The sequence below is a fragment of the Artibeus jamaicensis genome, unplaced genomic scaffold (assembly GCF_021234435.1).
Source record: "Artibeus jamaicensis isolate MK-2021 breed Jamaican fruit bat unplaced genomic scaffold, CSHL_Jam_final contig_457, whole genome shotgun sequence".
Taxonomy (NCBI): domain Eukaryota; kingdom Metazoa; phylum Chordata; class Mammalia; order Chiroptera; family Phyllostomidae; genus Artibeus; species Artibeus jamaicensis.
Window position 1 is genome coordinate 1,690,157 of NW_026521840.1, and position 19,413 is coordinate 1,709,569.

The 19,413-nt window shown below is 38.9% G+C and overlaps 1 non-coding gene and 1 pseudogene across 1 annotated transcript; one reads left to right on the top strand and one right to left on the bottom strand.

Annotated features, from left to right (window-relative positions):
- Window positions 1-2,241: 2,241 nt before the first annotated feature.
- On the bottom strand, window positions 2,242-3,482 carry LOC119042069 (PDZ and LIM domain protein 1-like; annotated as a pseudogene).
- A 7,681-nt stretch (window positions 3,483-11,163) lies between these two features.
- LOC128627616 (U6 spliceosomal RNA) lies at window positions 11,164-11,270 on the top strand. Its single transcript, XR_008391859.1, has one exon. It is a non-coding gene; the product is annotated as a U6 spliceosomal RNA (small nuclear RNA).
- Window positions 11,271-19,413: the final 8,143 nt, after the last annotated feature.

Sequence of the window (19,413 nt, forward strand, 5' to 3'; positions counted from 1 at the left end):
TATCTTCATTGCAGCATTATTTTACTATAGCTCATGTATGAAAACAACTTAGATGTCCATCAATAGATGAATGGATAAAGAAGATGTGGTGAGGGATTCCAAGATGGCTGGAAGCTACACTGACCTGCTCCAGGTGCCAAACCAGATTTACAGCTAAATTACAGAGCAATCAATCTGAATTATCAACTGAAGGCTAGCTGAACTGAAGTACTATAACCAAGGCTTTACAGAAAAAGCCACATAGAAACTGGTGAAAAGGGCAGAGACACAGAAAGGGCTGCGCCCTGCACCCACATGTGGTAGCTGAGAAGGTAGAGGGATATTTCAGCTGCAAGACTCCTCTGAGGAGCATGAGGTCTCAACCCCATGTTGGAATTCCCAACCCAAAGCAACAGAGATGAGAAGAGGAGCCCACATAACAACTGGTGGTGAAAATCAGTGGAGATTCAGTCCATCAGTGAGGGAAAAGTGTCTGCTAAACACCCAGGTGCCGCCTTTCCAGGGACCAACACTCCAATTCTTACAGCACCAGCCTGGGGAGTGCACTGCATCAGTAACCCAAATACTGGTGACAGCACTCTGCTGTGCTGGGATCCTGCAGAGGGTTTTGCTGGCTGCACCTTGCAGAGACATTAAGGGTCCTCTTTTTCTAGAGAAGTTCTTGGCAGAGACTCAGATGGTGATTGAGCTGTGTAGCTTTGGAAAGGGGACCATTCTTTCACACTTCAAATGCACAGCTGGTGCCACTCTCCCAACATGTTGAATTGCTGGACCTGCCCTGACACTGTGTGGCCTTGCCCTGCTAAGTTTAGTCATGCAGAGGGATCAGAGTACTGCACAGAGCTGGGACTTTTGGAGTGTTTCCTGGGTAGGCTTTTGTTTGGGAATTATGTGAGTGGGTACTGGGTTGTATGGCTACATCGTGGTGGGGGGGAACCCCTATGACTCCTATGAGCTCAGCCAATGCTATCTAGAGAGAAGTCCCTACCTCCTCCTACAGGATTACTGGTACCACCCCCAAGAGGAGACTGTATCATCCCTCCCAAGTCCCCATGGCCACAACCAGCTGAGCTCAGTGTCATGGACAAAAGGGTATACTGCTTAGAGCTTGGACATTCAGAGTGTATATTCCTGAAGGCTATTGTCTGGATAATAATTGTCTGGATAATAACTAATTATGCCTGGAGGCATAATTAAAATGCCAAGACAAAGGACTTGACCTCCTCCTGAAAGCTTGGCCATCCCCACCCTTAATGGGAGACTCTTGATCTGTCCTCCTGAGTCCTGGTGGCTCCTTCCTGCTGAGCTTGCTCTTCCAGAGGGGAAAGCTGGCTGCACCCAACCTGAACCCGTGACATGAGATTCCTGGGGGAACTAGTGTTGGAGACTCTGAGAGATACTGAGTGTTTTGGCTCTGGAATAGGAGCCACTTTCCTCTCATTGAGTGATTGATCATGTGACTTCCAAGTAGGGGACCCACTAGCCCCATTCCTCTGACTCTGGTCAGCATACCCTATCAAATTCATGACTGGTGGAACAATCTGTGCATCATATCACAGCCAGCCTGAGGCTACTCTACAGTCTTTGGAAGACCAGGCAACCTTTGAAGGAGGCAGAGTAACTGATAGGTGGAGGCAAACCTCAGAGAACCTCTTACTTTTTATAAATCTGCCTCCAACTCTAAGCTGGAAGAAGCCGACCCTTGTACATAGATTGGCCCCTCATACACATACCGAGGTCAAGTAGATGCAGCCACAAACAGTGAATAGCATAGTAGCTCCACACAGGCAGCCCAAGGCTGGTTATACACATCTGATTTCAATTGGTACCTGAACCCTGCCCAAGTGGGACCAGAAGCAACATGATCAGTAGTGGGCTTCAGACCACACCAGATTTTGACTCAACCAGCCACACAAGCAACACACCCAAACAGGGATTCCATCAAATACTAACCCTGCTAAGAACAACTATGCCTCGAGGGGTAGCCCTTGCACAGTGACACATACATGGTGATCAAGGTTTATTCTTATACTCAGCCAACCTAAAGGGTTAGCTAAACCCAGAAAAAGGAAAACAACATTCAAGACATAACTAAAACAGGAGGGTGCACATAATCTACAATAAACATTCTTTCTTTTTAGTCTATAAATTTATAGGTAAAAACAAAATCAATGAAGACATATTAAATTTGGTTTTGTGCAAATCTGGCTACTGCCCATTTGCAGCAGAGATGAATTGAGGTTAAGAGAAGATATAGTGATGCTGGCAACTGGACACTGAACAAAATAATCTTCCATTTATTATAAAAACAGGCATCACATAGCAGTGCAAGTCAGTTGGCAAGGACAAGGGAATGCCACATTTAATGAGCAGAGAAAAAAACCAAAGTAAGCAAGAACTTCCAAGAGAGGAGAGGGCCAGAGCACTGAGAGAACAACAGGGGCTACTTGGAGAATAGTGTTCGATGCAGATCTTCTGGTTCACTTGGGGAGTAGTGACCATGTTGTAACCTTCAGGTGGGGTGACCCACTGTAAATTGTATGCTTTTCATGGTAGATTGTACCTTCCACAAAGAAATTGGCCTTTCTGTTTCAGGTTTGTGCTACAGTCAGTGCACACTTAACACTCAGGGTGGCAGTGATGGTCCTGCAGCTGCTCAAACACACTGACAAGGCTGGTGACACATTTGTCACGCATGGGTAATTTCTGGGCATTTCCAATTGATGCAGCCATTGTGATAACCAGAGCCTTAATAATTCTGAATCTTGAAAGCTTCTTGAGATCCCCTTTCTCTTCAGATTCCAGGATTTACTGCAAAAACAGGAATGAAGTGGACTATTTGGGGGGCTCATTAAAACACTGTTTCTCCTGAAGTATCTTGTAAACTTTAGATTCTTTGTCAATGATGAGTCCACTTAGAGACTGGGAAATGCTCTAAAGCTCTCAATTCATCTCTGGTCCACTGGCTGATGTCTTTGATTCCAAAGCATTGTTGCAGTTGGAGATGTTTTTAGAAGATTAGAGGTCAGAGGGGTTGTGGTAAAGGTTTGTGATGACTCTGGGGACAGAGCTGAGGGCAGAGCTGGAGGCAGGTGAGGCAGTAGAGGTCATGGCACACTGGTTGTGAGCACTTTCTATGTGCAAGACCTCTTGTGGCTTAAAGGCTAAATTCATCTTATACTATGACATTTTCCTTCCTCTGTCACTAGAGGAGGCCAGACTTTATGTTGAGATCAGGATAATGTGAGAGCCGTGCAGTCCATGCAGCCCTTGATTTTGTTCTGAACTTCCAAGTGCATCATATTGCTGGTATTTTCCCCATTGATGGCTGTGATTACATCTCCAAAACACAAATCAGCTATAGCAGCCTTGCTTCCAGGAGTGACCCAGGAAATGATAAAAGGCTGCTTGAAGTACTTGCCCCAAATGGGGTGGAAACCCCATGACCCCTGGCCCTGGAGGACTATTTGCTGGATTGTCATGGTGTGGCTATTGGCTGACAAACAGCAAATAGCGATCCACCATGTTGAGTGGTGACCCACAGGGACAGACATGACAGGATGCAGTGCATCATGCTGGCCTTCACTGACAACTATCAGATAAACTCCATAGAAAACATTTTTGGAGCACTGAGCTCAATAAGACAGACATCTATATCATAAATCCATCATAACAAGCTCTGGAGTCATAGCAGATCTGCAGAATACACAGACAAAAATGGGGAGACAAAGAAATATGTCCTGAATAAAAAAAAAAAGAGAAATCTCCAAAAGAGTAATTAAATGAAATGGAAATAACCAGGATATCAGATGTGGGGTTTAAAATAATGGTTATAAGGATGCTCAAAGACCTTATAGGAAGAATGGATGATCCCATTGAGAACTTAAACAAAGATATAGTAAGCATTAGAAAGGACATAGAAACCATTAAAAGGAACAAATCAGAAATAAAGAATACAGTATCAAAAATGAAGAATACACTAGAAGAAATCAACACCAGGCTACATAAAGTAGAGGATCAAATCACCAAATTACAGAACAAGTTAGTAGTAAGACCCAAGAAGAACAACAACAACAAAAAAAGAGAATTAAAAAAATTAAGAAAGTCTAAGGGACATATGGGACAATATCAAGTATAACAACGTCTGCATCATAGGGTTACTACAAGGAGAAGAGAGTGAGCAAGGGCTCACTAACATGGTGAAAGAAAAAGTCACAAAAGTTCAGGAAACACAGAGATCCCAATCAAGATGAACCCAAAGAGAGCTTCACCAAGACACATCATATTTAAAATGGCAAAGGTTAAAGACAGAGAGAATCTTAAAAGCAGTAAGCAAAAAACAATTAGTTATCTACAAGAAAGTATCCATAAGATGCCAGCTGATTTCTCCACAGAAATACTCAAACCACTATGGATTGACACAAAATATTTAAAGTGATGAAAAGCAAGAACCTACAACTAAGATTACTCTACCCAGCAAGGCTATCATTTAACATTGTAAGGGAAATAAAGTGCTTGCTGGGCCAAAAAAACAAAAAGTGATGCTAAAGAAGTTCATTACAACCAGACTAGTATTGCCAAAAATTCTGAAGGCCTTGATTTAAGAAGAAGAAGAAATAGAGACAAGAACATAATGTAAAGAATATTGGCAATAACTAAGTACCTAAAAATAGTAACATTAAATGTAAACAGATTAAATGCTCCAATCAAAATGCAAAGGGAAGCTGAATATATGAGAAAACATGACTTGGTGGCTTCCAGCCAAGATGGAGGAGTAGGTAGATACACTTCACTTCCTCACACAACTAAAAGAAGGAAATAACCAATTTGAAAACAAAAACCAACCAGAAATGCCAGAAAATCAAACTGCATGGAAATTGTGGTGGTAGGAGAAACTGCTATTCTCCTGAGAGTGGGGAAATAGCTGAGCATCCAGTATTATTCTCTTTCTGACCCCTCCTCCACATATAGCATCACAACTCAGTGATGTGGGTTGCCCTGCCCTGGCAAATACCTAAGGACCCACCCCTTAGAATGTAACAGGGGTTCCAGGACAAAAAAATATGGCCCAAATGATAGAACAGATCAAAACTCCAGAAAAAGAACTAAGCAACAAGAACATAACTCACTTATCAGTTACAGAGTTCAAAACACTGGTAATCAGGATGCTCACAGAAATGATTCAGTAAGGATGCAAAATAAAGGAAGAAGTGAAAGCTATACAAAGTGAAATAAATAAAAACATACAGGGAAACAAAAGTGAAGGGAAGGAAACCAGGATTCAAATTAATCTTTTGGGCCAGAAGGAAGAAACAAACCAATTTAAGACACAAACTGGAACAGAGTGAAGAAACAAGAATTCAAAAAATTGAGGAGAGGCTTAGGAACCTCTGGGACAACTTTAAACATTCCAATACTAGAATCATAGAGGTGCTTGAAGGAGAAGAGGAAGAGCAAAAAACTGAAAACTTATTTGAAAAAATAATGAAAGAAAACATCCCTAATCTGGCAAAGGAAATAGACTTCCAGGAAGTCCAAGAAGCTCAGAGAGTCCTAAAGAAGTTGGACCCAAGGAGGAACACACCAAGACACATCATAATTACATTGCCCAAGATTAAAGATAAGGAGAGAATATAAAAAGCAGCAAGATAAAAGAGTTACCTACTAAGTAGTTCCCATAAGACTATCAGCTGATTTCTCAAAAGAAATCTTACAGGCAAGAAGGGGCTGGAAAGAAGTATTCCAAGTCATGAAAGGCAAGGATGTACATCCAAGATGACTCTACCCAGCAAAGCTATCATTTAGAATGGAAGGGCAGATAAAATCCTTACCAGATAAGGTCAAATTAAAGGAGTTCATCATCACTAAGCCTTTAGTATATGAAATGTTAAAGGGACATATCTATAAAAATAAGAAGATCAAAACTATGAACAGTAAAATGACAACAAACTCACAACTATCAGCAACCAAACCTAAAAATCAAAAACAAAAATAAAGTAAGGAAACAATTAGACCAGAAACACAGAAATGGAGATCACATGGAGGGTTATCAATGGGGAGGGGGAGAGGAAGAATGGGGAAAAACATACAGGGAAGAAGCATAATTGGTATGTACAAAATAGACAGGAGGGGTTAAGAATAGTATGGGAAATAGAGAAGCCAAAGAACTTATATGTACAATCCATAGATATGAACTAAGGGGGATGCTGGAGGGAATGGTGTTACTGGGCAGAAGAGGATAAAGAAGAGAAAGAAAATGGGACAACTGTAATAGCATAATCAATACAATATACTTTTTAAAAAAGAAAACATGACCCATATATATGCTCTGTGCAAGAGACCCACCTCAAAACAAAAGATACACACAGAATGAAGATGAAAGACTGGAAAAAAATCTACATGCAAATGGAAATAAAAAAACCCTGAGGTAACAATATTTATACCAAACTAAATACACTTCAAAACAAAGGCCATAACAAGAGACAAAGAAGGTCATTACATAATACTAACAGGACTGATCCACCTAAAGGATATAACCCTGGTAAACATATATGCACCCAACGTTGGAGCCAAAAAATCTTGGTGGACATTAAGGGAGAGATTGACAGAGCAATAGTAGGGGATTTTAACACCAGCTGACAACAATGAATAGATCTTCCAGACAAAAAAATCAACACGGCAACAGTGACCTTAAACAACACACTGGATCAGATGGATTTAATTGGTATTTACAGAACATTTTATCCCAAAGAAGCAGACTACACATTCTTCTCAAGTGCACATAGAAATTCTCAAAGATAAACCATATGTTAGGACACAAAATAAGTCTTAATAAATTCAAGAAGATTGAAATCATATCAAGCATCTACTCTGATCAAAATGGTATGAAACTATAAATCATATAATTAAAAAAATGAAAAACATTGAAACACATGAAGGCTAAATAACATTTTATTAAAAAATAAATGGGATAACAGATCAAGGAAGAAATCAAAGGTTACTTGGAAACAAATGAAAATGAAAATACCACAACCTCAAATTTATGAGGCACAACAAGAGCAGTACTGAGGGGGAGTTCATAGCACTAAAGGACTATCTCAAAAGACAAGAAATATCTCAAATAAACAATTTTAAGGGATTTTCTGGTCAAGGTGGCAGTATAGGCTGACATTGGTCACCTGTGCACACGAGTTCTCAAAATTATAACTAAAATATAGAATAATTATCACTGAAAAACATTAGAAATCAAGTTGAATGGACTTCTGACAACTATGGAATTAAATAGACCACATTCATCCAGACTGGAAAACCCAGTACAAGAACATGCAGTGGACAGCTATAGACCATGGTGAGCACCACCACCATGCTGCTTCACAGCTGATCCTTTGTGGAGGGTGGAGGTTGGTGGTCAGCAGTCACAGCCAATTCTTGCAGCTGACTGGCCTGGATAAAGCTCTCCCATTGATCTGCAAACAGCAACCAAGGCTCAAACACAGATGAGGGTGTACTCAGCCCACACAAAGGGCACACATTGAGTACCCAGTTTGGGTGATAGGGAGGCTGTGCCACTGGACACTACAGGACACCTACTACATTAGCTCACACTACCAAGACACGGAATCAAAGCAGCTGTACCTGATACATAGACACAAACACAAGGAGGCTTCCAAAATGAGAAGACAAAGAAACATGGCCCAAATGAAAGAATGGGTTGAAACTCCAGAAAAAGAGCTAAATGAAATGGAGATAAGCAGTCTATCAGATGCAAAGTTAAAACACTATTTATAAGAATACTCAAGGTTCTTCCGCCAAGATGGAGGCATGGGTGGATATGCCCTGCCTTCTCACACAACCAAGTTTAGAGACAACTAAATATTAGCAACAGAAAACACAGCCAGAACACAGAAAATCGAACTTTTCGGAAGTCTGTTAACAACAAATTCTTCAGCCTGACCGGTAAGGGGCGAAACCAGCAGCTGGTGGAGCGGGGTTGCACAGGAAAAATCGGTCAGACGGACTCAGGTGCATGGAATCCAGGCGCAGGGTTGGACCTAGTGAGCGACTGAATGAGCAACCGCGGGGAAACAGCGAGGGAGCAGGGCTGCGGGTTGACTGTGGTCCCGCATTGGTGCCCGGATAGACAAGCGAGGGAGTGGGCAATTGGCCCGGGACCAAGTGGGTCCCCACAGCAAGCGGCAGGGAGGGCGCCGCCATTTCCCTGCTCTGACCCCACCTCCACATACAGCGTCATAACCCAGCGACTATGAGTGGCCCAGCCCAGGTGAACCACCTAAGCCACTGCTCTTCACCCAGCGGCACGAAATAGCAGAGGGTGCCACCATTTCCCCGCTCTGACCACGCCCCCACATACAGCATCACAACCCAGCCACGTGGTAGTCCAAGGTTCCGCTACTCACACTTAAAGGGCACAAACAGACCAAAAATGGCTCAAGAAGATCTCAAAGTCCCAGAGCCTATAAATCTAAGTGATGAAGAAATAGCAAAACTCTCAGACGCACAGTTTAAAACACTGGTGATCAGGATGCTCACAGAACTGGTTGATTATAGCCACAAATTAGACAAATATATGAAGGCGAAACTAATTAAAATGAATGGAATTGCACAGGGCACCAATAGCAATGAAAAGGAAACTGGGACTCAAATCAATGGAGTGGACCAGAAGGAAGAAAATAATGGCCAAACAGAAAAGAGTCAAGAAGCAAGAATTCAAAGAAATGAGGAGAGTCTTAGGAACCTCCCGCACATCTTTAAACACTCCAACATCCGAATTATAGGGGTACCAGAAGGGGGAAAGGCACAGCCACCAGTGGAAAACTTATTTGAAAAAATAATAAAGGAGAATTTCCCCAATCTGGCAAAGGAAATAGACTTCCAGGAAATCCAGGAAGCTCAGAGAGTCCCAAAGAAGTTGGACCCAAGAAGGAACACACCAAGGCACATCATCATTATATTAGCCAAGATTCAAATGAAGGAGAGAATCCTAGAAGCAGCAAGAGAGAAGGGGACACTCATCTACAAAGGAGTCCCCATCAGACTGTCAGTGGATTTCTCAAAAGAGACCTTACAGGCAAGAAGGGGCTGGAAAGAGGTATTCCAAGTCATGGAATTCGAAGACCTACAACCAAGATTGCTCTATCCAGCAAAACTTTCATTTAGAATGGAAGGACAGATAAAGTGCTTCTCAGATAAGATCAAATTCAAGGAGTTCATCATCACCAAGCCCTTATTATATGAAATGTTAAAGGGACTTATCAAAGAAAAAGAAGTTAAAGAAACATGAACAGTGAAAGGACAACAAACTCACAGTTATTAACAACCACACCTAAAACAAAAGCAAACTAAAAGGACAGCTAGATCAGGAGTGGAAACATAGAAATGAAGATCTCAAGGAGGGTTAGCAACAGGGGAGTGGGAGGAGGAGAAGGGGGAGAAGGTACAGAAAATAAGTAGCATAGACAGTAGATATAAAATAGATGGGAGGGCAAGAATAGCATGGGAAATACAGAATCTAAAGTACTTGAGACACATGGACATTAACTAAAGGGGGGTAATGGTGGGGATGGGGGGTAGGGTGGAAGGGAATAAGGGGGGGAATAGAACAACTGTACCAGCATAATCAATAAAAATATTTAAAAAAAAAGAATGCTCAAGGAATTTAGAGGACCTCAGGAGCATAAAAAAGATCCAGTCAGAAACAAGGAGAATGCTAATTGAAATAAATAACAAATTACAAGGAAACAACATAGAGTGGATAAAGCCAAGAATCAAATGAATGATTTGGAACATAAGGAAGCAAAAAACACCCAATTAGAACAGCATAAAGAAAAAAATCTTGAAAAAAATGAGTATAGTGTAAGCAGCCTCTGGGGAAATTTCAAGAGGTCCAACACTCACAGTATAAGGGTGCAAGAAGGAGAAGAGAAAGAGCAAGAAAATGGAAATCTATTTGAAAAACAGTGAAAGAAAACTTGCCTAATTGGTGAAGGAAATAGACATGCAAGTTCAGGAAGCACAGAGAGTCCCAAACAAGATGGATGAAAAGAGGCTCACTCCAAGACACAGTGTAATTAAAATGCCAAAAGTTAAAAGATAAATAGAGATGTGGCTGGTGTGGCTCAGTGGATTGAGTGTTGGCCTACAAACCAAAGGGTCGCTGGTTTGATTCCCTGTCAGGCCACAGGCTTGGGGGTTGCAGGCCAGGTCCCCAACAAGGGGTGCATGACAGGCAACCTCATATTGATGTTTCTTTCACTCTCTCCCTCCCTTCCCTTCCCTAAAATAAATAAATAAAACCTTTAAAAAAGATAAAGAGAACATCTTAAAAGCAGTAAGAAAAAAGAAGTTAATTATCTACAGGGGAGTTCCCATAAGATTATTAGCTGATTTCTCAAAAGAAACTTTGCAGACTAGAAGGAATTGGCAAGAAATATTCAAAGTCATGAAAAGTAGGGACCTACAGCCAAGATTGCTCTACTCAGCAAAGCTACCATTTAGAATCAAAGGGCAGATAAAGAGCTTCACAGACAAGAAAAAAAGTAAAGGAGTTCATTATCACCAAGCCCTTATTGTATGAAATGTCAAAGGGACTTACTTAAGAAAAAGAAGAGGATCAAAACTATGAACAAAAAATGGCAACAAATACATATCTATCAACAACTGAATCTAAAAACCCAACTAAGCAAACAAGAAGAACAGAGACAGAATCATGGATATGAAGAGCGTTTTGATGGTTACCAGGTGGGAGTGCATATGGGGGAATGAGTGAAGAGATGAGGGCATTAAGAAGTACAAATATATAGGTAAAAAAATAGGCAGATGGATTTTAAGAATGGTATAAAAAATAGAGTAGTCAAAGAACATGTATGCATGACCCATGGACATAAACTAAAGGAGGGGATTGCTGGAAGGATTGGGGGTACCAGGTGCAGGGGAACAAAGGGGAGAAATTGGGACAATGAGAAATTGGCATAATCAATAAAATATAATAAAAAACAATTTAACATGACATTGAAGAGAACTAGAAAAAGAACAAAAGGGAAAGCCCAGAATAAGTAGATGTAAGGAAATAATAAAGATCAGAGTAGAAATAAATGACACAGAGATTAAAAAAAGAATACAAAAGGATAATACAACCAAGAGCTGGTGCTTGCTTCAGCAGCACATATACTAAAATTAGAATGATACAGAGAAGATTAGCATGGCCGCTGTGCAAGGATGACATGCAAATTCGTGAAGTATTCCATATTTTTAAAATTTGAAATAAATAAAGCCAAGAGTTGGTTATTTGAAAAGATAAACAAGTTTGACAACCCTTTAAACAGACTCATCAATAAACAAAGTGAGGGGACCCAAATAAATAAAAGAGGAGTACCAACTGACAGCAAAGAAATATAACACATTGTAAGAAAATATTATGAACAACTATATGCCAAAAAATTGGACAATCTGGACGAAAAAAAATCATTTTTTAAAAATATACACTCTTCCAAAATTGAATCAGGAAGAAACAGAAAACCTTGAAATTTTTTTATTGTTGTTCAATTAAATTTGTCCCCACTTCCCCCCAATACTCTCTCCTGTCTTGCCCAAAACCACTCTCCCACATTCAAGCCTCCCCTGTTGTCCTTGTCCATGGGTCCTTTATACATGTTCCTTGACTCTTCTCCTTCTTTCCCCTGTTATCTCCTCCATCTCCCCTCTGGTCACTGTCAGTTTGTTCTTTTAAAAAATATTTTATTTACTTATTTTTAGAGAGAGGGGAAGGAAGGAGAAAGAGAGGGAGGGAAACATCAATGTGTGGTTGGCTCCCATGCATCCCCAACTGGGGACCTGGCCCACAACCCAGGCATGTGTCCTAACTGGAAATAGAACAAGCAAGCTTTTGGTTCACAGGCTAGCACCCAATTCACTGAGCTGCACCAGCCAGGGCAGTTTGTTCTTTATTTCCATGTCTCTAGTTATATTTTGCTCTCTTGTTTGTTTTGTGGATTAGGTTCCCCTTATAGTTGAGATAGTATGGTATTTGTATTTCACTGCCTGGCTTATTTCACTTAGCATAATGCTCTCCAGTTCCATCCATGCTGTCACTAAGGATAGGAGTTCATGCTTTCTCTCAGCTGTGTAGTATTCCATTATGTAAATGTACCAAAGTTTTTTGATCCACTCATTTACTGATGGCCACTTATGTTGCTTCCAACACTTGGCTATTGTAAACTGTGCTGCTGTGAAAACTGGGATGCATAGTTCTTTTGAATTGATGTTTCAGGATTCTTAGGGTATAAGGACAGCAGTGGAATTGCTGGGTCAAATGACAGTTCCATTTTTAACTTTTTGAGGAAATTTCATACTATTTTCCACAGTTGCTGTACCAGTCTGCATTCCTACTAACAGTGTACTAGGGTTCCCTTTTCTCCACAACCTTGTGAGCACTTGTTGTTTATTGTTTTGTTTATGATGGCCATTCTGACTGGTATGATGTGGTACTTTATTGTGGTTTTAATTTGCATCTCTCTGATGGCTAGTGATGCTGAGCATCCTTTCATATGTCTTTGGGCCTCTGTATATCCTCCTTGGGGAAGTGTCTGTTCAGGTCCTTTGCCTATATTTTAATTGGGTTGTTTGTCTTTTTGGATTGGAGTCATATGGGTTTAAAGAGAGAGTCTTAAAGACAGCAAGAGAGAAACAGTTACCTATGATGGAGTTCCCATAAGGCTGTCAGCTGATTTATCAACTGGAAACTCCAGGCCAGAAGGGATTGGCATGAAGTATTGAAAATAATGAAAACCACATGGACAAAGCCAAAGCAGGGTAGGAGTAAGGGGGGAGGTGAGGATGACTTGGGTGGGAGAGTGGTGGGGGGAAAATGGAGATAACTTTACTTGAACAACAATTAAAAAACAAAAAAACAAACAAAATAGTGAAATTCAAGGACCTGAAACCAAGACTATCCAGCAAGGCTATTATGTAAAATTGTAGGTGAAATAAAGAGCTTTCTAGATTAAAAAAAATGTCTAAAGGAGTTCATTAGCACTAAACCTTCATTGCAAGAACTGTTAAAGGGACTGCTTTAAGAAGAAGAAATAGAGAGAGGAACATGTGTATAATAAAATGTCAATAAATATAAGTAAGTTTCTGTCAATAATAAACTTAAGTGTAAATGGATTAAGTGCTCCAATCCATAGACACAGGTTAGCTGAATAGATAAAAAAACATGACACACATGTATGCTATATATGAGAAACTCAACTCAGAACCAAAGATACACAAAGAATGAAAGTGAAGTGATGAAAAAAAGATTCCATGCAAATGAAAATGGAAAAAAAGCTGGGATAGCAATACTTATATCTGACTCAATACACTTCAAAAGAAAGGCCATCACAAGAGACAAAGAAGGTCACTATTAATATTAAAGACTGATCTAGCAAGAGAATATAACCCTTGTAAACATATATGCACCCAATATAGGAGCTCCCCAATGTTTATAAAAAACTCTGTGAACTTTAAAGGAGAGATCAACAGCAATAAAGTCACAGTAGGTTATTTCAACACCCTATTGTCATCACTGGAAAGATCTTCCAGACAAAGAATCAACAAGGCAAAAGTGACCTTAAATGACATGCTAGATTAGGTGGATTTAATTGATATTCACTGAATATTTCATCTCAAAGCAACAGAATATACATTGCCAACTTCACATAGAACATTCTCAAAGATAGACCACATGTTAGGACACAAAATAAATCTTAATAAATTCAAGAAGATTGAAATCATATCAAGTATATTTTTAGATCACAATGGTGTGAAACTAAAAATCAAGTACAACTAAATAAATCTCAAAAATATTCAAACACACTGAGGCTAAATCACACATTATTAAGCAATGAATAGGTTACCAATGAGATAAAAAAAATAAAAATTTTCTGGAAACAATCAGAAATGAACACACAAAGACCCAAAATCTATGGGAGAAGCCTAACTCAAGAAGCAAGAACAATCTCATATAAATAATTTAACACTACATGTAAAAAGAAAAAGAAAAAAACCCGAGAAGAATAAAGGCCCAGAGTAAGTAGAAGAGATGAAAGAATAAAGATCAGAGTGGGACTAAATGACAAAACAAACAAAAACAACCAAAACCCCACAGTACAAAGGATCAATAAATTCAAGACCTGGTTCTTTGAAAAGATAAACAAGATTATGAACCTTTAGCCAGGCTCACCAAGAAACAAAGAGAGAAAGACCTAAATAAATAAAATCACAAATGAAAGAAGAGAAGTAACAACTGACATTATAGAAATACAAAGTAGTATAAGAAAATATTATGAAAAATTATATACCAAAAAATTGGACAACCTGGCTGAAATGGACAAATTCCTAGAAACATAAAAGCTACCAAACTGAATCAGGAAGAAGCAGAAAACTGGAATAGACTGATAACATGTAATGAAATTGAAGCACTAATTTAAAAACTCCCAGAAAACAAAAGTCTTGGATCAGATGGCTTCACAGGCAAATTTTATCAAACATTCAAAGAAGAAGTAATACCTATCCTCCTTAACCTATTCCATAAAATTGAAGATGAGAGAAGACTTCCAAGCTCTTTCTATGAGGCCAGTCTTATTCTAATTCCAAAACCAGATAAAGACACTACAGTGAAAGAAAATGATAGGCCAGTATCCCTGAAAAACATAAATGCTAAAATCTTCAACAAAATAGTAGCAAACCAAACCTAACAACACATTAAAAAGATCACACAACATGATCAAGTGGGATTCATCCCATGGATACAAGTGTGATGCACTACCTGCAAATCAATAAACATGATATATCACATAAACAAAATGAAAATTAAAAATCACATGATAATATCAATAGATGCAGGAAAAGCATTTGATAAAATCCAGCTCTTATTTATAAGAAAATCTCTCAGCAAAATAGAAATAGAGAGATCATACCTGAACATAATAAAGGCCATATATCAAAAAACCTACAGCCAACATTATATTTAATGTGCAAAATCTAAAATCATTTCCTTTAAGATCATGAACAAGGCAAGGATATCTGCTTTTATCACTCTTATTTAACATAGTACTGGAAGTCTTAGCCACAGTGGTCAGACAAGAAGAAGAAGTAAAAGGCTTTCAAATTGGAAAGAAGCAAGTAAAACTATCATTATTTCCTACTTACTTGGTACTACACATAGAAAACCCTTAGGGTCTAAGGGCTCCACCAAAAACCTGTTAGATTTAATAAATGTATTGAGCAAACTAGCAGGACACAAAATTACTATCCAGAAATCAATGACATTTTGATATACCAATAATGAATTCGGAGAAAAAGAAACTAAGGAAAAAATCTTATTTGCTATTGAAACAACAATAAAAAATAAGGTACATAGGAATAAACTTAAACAAGGAGGTCAAAGACCTGTGCTCAGAAAATTATAGGACATTAAAGAAAGAAATTGAGAAAGATACAACCAAGTGGAAGCATATACCATGTTCATGGATCGGAAGAATTAACATCATCAAAGTGTCTATACTATACTGCCTAAAGCAATCTATAGATTCAATGCAATTCCTCTTAAAATATCAATGGCATATTTCACATATCCAGAACAAGTATTCCAAAAATTGATATGGAATAAAATAAGACCCTGAATAGTCTCAGCAATCTTGAAAAAAAAGGAACAAAATTGGAGGGATCACAATACCAGATATTAAACTGTACTACAAGGCCACTGTAATCAAAACAGTATTGTACTGACACAAAAACAGGCATAGAGATCAATTGAGCAGAACAGAGTACAGAGGTAAAACCATGCCTTTATGGGCAATTAGTATTTGGCAAAGGAGACAAGAGCATACAATGGAGTAAAAACGATCTGTTCAATAAATGGTGTTGGAAAAATTGGACAGGTGCATACATGCCAAAAATGCAACCAGACCACCAATTTACACCACATACCATAATTAACTCAAAATGGATAAAAGACTTAAATGTAAGTTTCAAAACCATAATAATCTTAGGAGAAAATGTATGAATACAATCTCAGACATCTCTTGCAGCAATATTTTTGTTGATATGTATCCTTGGGAGAGGGAAATATGGGAAAGATAAACAAATGGGACTACATCAAACTAAAAAAGATAAACAAATGGGACTACATCAAACTAAAAAGCTTCAGCATAGCAAAAGCAACTATCAAATGAAAAGGGAACCCTCTGTATGGGAGAACATATTAATCTATGATACATCTTATAGGGGGTCAATTTTCAAAATATACAGAGAACTTATACTAGTCAACACCAAGGAGACAATTAACTCAATTATAAAATGGGCAAAGGACCTGAACAGACCATTTTTCAAAGAGGACATACAGATGGGTTATACGTATATGGAAAAATGTTCAATATCACTAATCATCAGAGAGGTGCAAATTAAAAACACAATGAGGTATGACCTCATACCTGTCAGATGACCATCAATAAGTCAACAAAAAAGTGCTGGCAAGGATGTGGAGAAAAGGGGAACCCTCACACACTGTTGGTGGGAGTACAGAATGGTGCAGCCACTATGCAAACAGTATGGGGATTCCTAAAAAAATTAAAAATAGAACTGCCTTTTCCCCCAGCAATTCCACTTCTGGAAGTACATCTGAAGAAACCTGAAACAATAATTTGAAAGAATATATGTACCCCTATATTCCTTGCAGCATTATTTACAATAGCCAAGATCTGCAAACAGCCCAAGTGCTCATCAGTAGATGAGTGGATAAAAAAGCTGTGGGTGCATAGGTTCTTATGGATTGGTGTTTCAGGATTCTTAAGATATAATCCCAGCAGTGGAATTGCCGGGTAAAAAGGCAGTTCCATTTTTAGTTTTCTGAAGAAATTCCATACTGTTTTCCACAGTGGCTGCACCAGTCTGCATTTCAAACCAACAGTGCACCAGGGTTCCCTTTTCTCCACACCCTCTCTAACACTTGTTGTTTGTTAATTTGTTTATGATGGCCATTCTGAGTGGTGTGAAGGGGTATTTCATTGTGGTTTTAATTTGCATCTCTCTGATGGCTAGTGAGGTTGAGCATCTTTTCATATGTCTATGAGCCCTCTGTATGTCCTCCTTGGAGAAGTGTCTGTTCAGGTCTTTTGCCCTTTTTTTAATTGGATCATTTGTTTTCCTAGTGTGGACTTGTGTGAGTTCTTTATATATTTTGGAGATCAAACCCTTGTCCAGGGTATCACTGGCAAATATGTTTTCTAATATAGTTGATTGTCCTTTCAGTTTAATACTGTTTTCTTTAGCTGTGTAGAAGTTTTTGTTTTTTTTTTTGATGAGATCCCACCTGTTTATTCTTTCCTTTATGTACCTTGCTCTAGGGGACATATTGGTAAAAATACTGCTGTATGGAATATTTGAGATTTTCCTGCATGTTTTCCTCTAGGACTTTTATGGTGTCAAAACCTATATTTAAGTCTTTTATCCACCTAGAATTAATTTTTGTGTATGGTGTAATTTGGTAATTGAGTTTCATTTTTTTGCACATATTTGTCCAGTTCTCCCAACACCATTTGTTGAAGAGACTATTTTTACTCCATTTTGTGTTACTGCCCCCTTTGTCGAATATTAAATGACTGTACAGAGTTGGGTTTATGTCTGGGCTCTCTGTTCTGTTTCATTGATCTATGTGTCTGTTCTTATGCCCGTGCCAGGCTGTTATGATTACAGTGGCCTTGTAATACACTTTGATATCAGGTATTGTGATCCCTCCTACTTTGTTCTTCTTTCTTAAAATCACTGCAGCTATTTTGGGTAATTTGTGGTTCCATATAAATTTTGAAATGTTTGTTCTATATCTGTGAAATATGTCATTGGTACTTTAATAGGGACTGCATAAAATCTGTATATTGTTGCTTTGGGTAGTATGGACATTTTGATGATGTTAATTCTTCCAATCCATGAACATGGCCCATGCTTCCCTTTGTTTGTGTCTTCCTTAATAACATGACTGATTTTCTAACAAAAAGATACTAGCAACTACAAAAAAAGAGATGTGTTGTATATAAACACCAGAATATTACCCTGCAATAAAAAAGAATGAATATTGCCTTTTCTGACAACATAGATGGATGTAGAGGGTGTTATGCTAAGTAAAATAATTCCAGTCCCCCTTCCATAGGCCTTTATTAATAGGGAAATGCTTATTACCACAAGGCATTGATAAAAGTCCCCAGTCTCCATTTGATGCTCTCTGATACCATCCTGGCCTAATTACAGCAGGTTGTGAAGGCAGAATTCTTTGTTTCCCCACGGTCTTTACTGACAAGAATGGGTATGGGACCACAGTGATTTCCATGATGTAGAGCAGTTATTATTTAGAAAGTTTCTGTCTTTCTAGGTTGCCTCTTTCCTTGTCTTTGGGCTGGAGGGAGTAGGATCTCTGTGTGGGGGGATGGTTATTGGTGTTTCTGTGCTCATTGGTGTTTCTGTGTTTCTGGCTCTTCTGTCACCCAGTCTGAGATATATGCAACAAGAAGAAAACCCAAAGAACTCACTGCTGCATTGTTCATTAGTTTATGTAAGCCTTAGATGGTCTGAATTCTTCTCTCCACAACTCAGGGATATATATGTATATATGTGTGTGTGTATATACACACACACACACACACACACACACATATATATATTCAGGAATATTGGCTGCACTTATTGGAAGGGATAGAGAAATGCATCTATTCCTCCTTGATGTGGAACTTTAAGCTTTTATTTTTTTCTAAGAATGTGGGTTTATTTCACAGCCTGCAGGCCCTGCCAAGGAAGCATATTTGAGTATAAATTAATACCTAAATCTGTAATTGGAATAATTAGTGGGAGATTATTTAATATAGATTAGGAAGAACACCAGTCTCAACCTCAAAAAGAAAAGAGTTAAGTGTAAGAAAAGGAAAACTGACAGTCCTGTGGAGACTTGTCTCATGGCTTCTGCCTACAGATGGAGAAGCAGAAAACAGGCAGTTGGGAAGTTTTTAAAGGACATTTTAACAGAGTAAATAGATTACGTGTGACTATAATCAGGAAAGCCACTAGTAGAAGAATTTTTGTATATGGAAGAAATTCTCAATCCTGACTACTCATTTGTATCACTTGGGGAGATTCTGAAAATCCAATGTCTAGGCTGGACTCTAGAACAATTAAGTCAAAATCTCTAATGACAAAGTCTAGGTATCAGTGTTTTTGTAACTCTCCAGGTGATTCAAGTAAAGAGCCAAAGTTAAAAATCACTGCTATACCCTTGACTGGTGTGGCTCAATGGATTGAGTGCTGGCCTGTAAACCAAGAGGGTCACTGGTTTGGTTCCCAGTCAGGGCATGTGCCTGGATGTGGATCAGG